Genomic DNA, 4,407 nt, shown 5'->3' on the forward strand with positions numbered 1-4,407 from the left:
TGAAAACACGCCTTCTTACTCATTTGGCTCCTTACTGAGGAATAAAATATACGAATTCCACTCCGTAGCCTGCAAATTCTCTACCTGTCTCATCGCCTCCTCACTGTTGCAGGTAGTTGAGACAAGTACAGTGGAACAGAAAGTCTGTTGGGCCAAGAATAGACTTTCTGGTATGAGATTCCCCAAGTGTGGGGAATGGTGAATGTCAGAAGCTTGAGTAGCAAGTGCACACATGGGGCGGGTCTCTTGTCACTTGTACTGGTTGTGCTCTAGTCACAGCAGGCTCTGAGGAAGCCAGGGTCCATGTGGCCATCTGCTTGAGCAACCTGCAAAGTCCTGGGTGTGGTATTTCTTTACTCTGCATGAAGTTACTCAACTGCCATCTGTATGACTAGCCAACTTTGAAGCAGAAACTATCTGAATTAGAATTCCATATTTCTTCCATTCTCTAATTTTTTTGAAATTCTGCCCCCATGATCTATAAAAAAAATGTGAAGTCTTCACCTAACCATCCACTTCATTAAGTCTCTCCTTCCTCTGCTCACATCACACTGCATAGCTTCTGTCTTTTTGGCTGTGGGTTATAAGCCTTCTGAGGGCAAGCATAGTCATAGTCATGTTCATTCCACAATGTTTGGCTCCTAGTAGCTTTTCAGCAAGTAATTGCTTAACTGACTTTCCCCACTACAGAAGATGATGCTTTTCAAGAATAGACAATTCCATGTCACAGATAGTGTAGGTGTGAACGTCCCCAGGCTCAGGGCAGTGGATTAGTCATGAGCTGAGATCATTTTTCATGCTCTGGTTTGCACAGTGGAATGACTGGAGTAGCTTACGATGTGGTATGAATTTCCTACTAGTGCACTAAAAACAGGATTCACATCCCTTCTGCCTTATGATTGTTTATGCAATAACCTCATTGCAAATGTCGTGTTGCTGTACCTTCCCATGATGTTTTAATGAAGTAGAATTTTAAAATATAGTTAACGTGCTTAAGGTCATAAATCATAAAACAGATTTGGACAACTTCTGGATCATAGTAACTCAGCCTCTCTAAGCCTCAGTTTCCTTATCTCTTAAAGGAGGATAGATTACAATAATCTCTACAAACTCATGCAGTTTAAAAATACATTGTTGTTGCTGAGGCGGGTGGGTCGCGAGGTCAGGAGTTCGAGACCAACCTGACCAACATGGTGAAACCCTGTCTCTACTAAAAATACGAAAATTAGCCAGCCATGGTGGCGTGCACCTGTAATCCCAGCTACTCAGGAGGCTGAGGCAGGAGAATTGCTTGAACCTGGGAGGCGGAGCTTGCAGTGAGCCAAGATTGTGCCATTGCACCCCAGCCTGGGCAACAGAGTGAGACTCCATCTCAATAAAGTAAATAAATAAATAAACAAAAAAACCAACAACAACAAAACATAGTTGTTATCTGTATCATAAGAACTACTTAAAGGAAAATCTCCATTTTGCTAATGAGTCATTAAATACATATTTTACATCCTTCCAACAAGCTTCCATGTTGAGAAAACTGGCTTTTGAGACAAGGCCATTGTTCAATCTCTGATAAGTCACTTCACTCATTCAGGCCTCGATTTTCTCAGCTTGGAAGTGGGTATAACAATGACTTCTAGGTTCACTTTTATTTTTTGGCAGGGCCACTTTTACACTGGAAGTTTCTTATGAAAATCAAGTAAGATATGCAGATAAAAATATACTATCAACTGTCAAGTGCTATTTAAATTAAGGCACGATTATTTTGACTGTTTACATGGGAAAGCATTAAGAAATATTAGCAGTTTTCAGAAGCCAGATGCTATGGAAGTCAGAATTGTTTCATTAGCTCACATGATATTCAAATGGGTATGGAATGAATTCCAATGGGAAAGTGATCAGTGTGCCCTGTGCCTTCCTCTCCCCTTGTCTCCTTTTCTCCCTCTTTGGAGAAACCTTGGCTCCTTCCTCCTTGGGAGAGAGCAGACCTGGATGGCCACAGATTTTGATGGACGTGCTGCCTTTTGTAAGCAGGAGTTGTCTTGGCCTCTTTGGTAGATTTAGAAGGGTCTGTTACTGCCTGTCTTCCCACTCCATCTGCCCATTCCAGTAACCAGAAACAGGCTTGATTGAGAAGCTAAATTTAGAGAATTTAGGATCATCAAAGAATACTGCTGAACCCGGTGATGGTGCGGAAATCGTGAAATAGCAGAGGAGAGGAGCCCTCAGGACAGTTCATACCAGAAACCTCTTTTCTAGTTTCCTCTGGCCTGTGGGTTGTCACCGTGACACAGAACTGGAAAGAGAACAGACGGGGTGTCACAACAGCGAGGCTTATGAAATCTTCGCAAAACTTTCTGCAAGTCAGGCTTGAACTAGGAGTACGAGCTGCCCTCCAGGTGGGTGACACATCTACGACCCCGCAGGACCGCCAGCCCCACGCTTTCAGCCAGTGCTGCCCAGGGTGTGGTGCCCGGACCAGCAGCCAGCAACCGAGCCCATGAGAAATGCAGAACGCGACGCCCAGGCTCGGCCAACTCAGCTGGAATTGCTAAGGAATCTGTGTGGGCAAAAGCTCAAGAGATTTTTTTGTGCCTCCTTCATTTTAAGAAACAATATTGGCTGGGCACAGTGGCTCACGCCTGTAATCCCAGCACTTTGGGAGGCCGAGGCAGGTGGATCACGAGGTCAGGAGATCGAGACCATCCTGGCTAACACGGTGAAACCCCGTCTCTCCTAAAAATACAAAAAAATTAGCTGGGCATGGTGGCAGGTGCCTGTAGTCCCAGCTACTCGGGAGGCTGAGGCAGGAGAATGATGTGAACCCAGGAGGCAGAGCTTGCAGTGAGCCAAGACTGCACCACTGCACTCCAGCCTGGGCGACAGAGCAAGACTCCGTCTAAAAAAAAAAAAAAGAAACAATATTGTAAGTTATGCTCAAAGACTTTTGTGTCAGAATGTCAGGGAAATGGATCACATGGTTTAGTAACTGTCAGATAATTTCAAAACAGCACATCACCTTCCCCAGGCTCTTCTCTTTCTCCTCAAGTGCCTCACTGGTACTCTCCTTCTCTTTTATCTGGAAGCAGAGGCCTTACAAGGGCTGGCTGATCATCCCACAGTTCCAGCGTTTGCAGGGCAGCACTGGGCATTTTGAAGGGCAGGAAGGAGGAGGGGGTGGGCTGCTCTTGCACCTACCCTGTGCCCACCTCCAGTCACCAGCCCAAAAGCTGCTCTCTAGAGAACAAGTCCAGTCCTCTCTCATCTCCCTGCTATTCCTCAATTTCAAGTCTCTTTCATAAGGAAATGTCCAAAGCTCTCGAAGGCTGGGTGTCTCTCCACTGAGAAGACTCTTACTCAATTCAGATGTCTATGAGCAAATCCCATCACACCTTTTGCTCTGGGCCCACCCATTCCTTCTGGATTTAGGGCCCTGGCATAGGGAAGAGCTGCGTGGGACAGCCACACATGGTAGAGCCCGCAAGGGCAGCTCCAGGGTTGTGCTCTGTCTTCAGGACCAAGGACACAAGGGAAGCCCCTTGGGGCAGCAAGTGGTCTTGGTGAATTGAGAAACTGAGGCCTCAGCACAGAAGGAAGGAAATGAGAGGAAGCTGGCCAGGTGTGACTCTGGGCTCAGTGGCCTGGAGGCTCAGCACCAGATCCATTCCTGCAGCTTCCCAGGCCTTCGCTAGCTCCTTCCAGCCAGGAGTTTGAATGCTGGGTGGACCAAGACACCTGAAGTTTCCTACAGTGGCAAGGGTGGGAGAGAAGGGGGTGGCCCTCAGTGATGTAGTCCCTGGAAACTTAGGCAAGAACTGAGAATGAATGTGTCCTCGGCAATACTGTGCAGCTGTTCTTCCCTCCCTGCTCCCCTCCCAGAACATGTGACAGGTGAAGTTCACAAGCAGCACATTCTTCACAGTTCCCAGTTCCCTGAAATCCCTTGAGACGGTCAACAGCAAGCAAGGTGGGGAGGGACGAAGTCCCAGAAATGACTTCACAAGAATGTACACAAACAACGAAGCCCCAATTTGAATACCACGGGTTCAGCCCTGGGCTGATCTCACCTAAGGCAGATCTCCTCCTCCTCCTCCTCCTCTTCCTCCTCCTCCTCCTTCTCCTCCTCCTCCCCTGCTCCTACTCCTCCCCTTCCTCCATGCTGCCCTGGGCAGGCTGTGAGAGGAGATGGGGAGAGAGCTGCTGTCACTTTAAAATCAGCCTCTGCTGTGACTTCAAGCTAATCCATCAAACTAACTTCAAATGAATTCCTCCTCTCCATTCAAATATGTTTAAGCTCACAGTTTCTTTTTTTTTTTTTTTTGCATCAAGAAGATACTTTTAAATAAATAGTTGCTAAAATACTTGTGAGGTAGTGATAACTTTGAAATAAATACTATTTTAAACAAAATTCAC

The sequence above is a fragment of the Gorilla gorilla genome, chromosome 5, assembly GCF_029281585.2.
Source record: "Gorilla gorilla gorilla isolate KB3781 chromosome 5, NHGRI_mGorGor1-v2.1_pri, whole genome shotgun sequence".
Taxonomy (NCBI): Eukaryota; Metazoa; Chordata; class Mammalia; order Primates; family Hominidae; genus Gorilla; species Gorilla gorilla.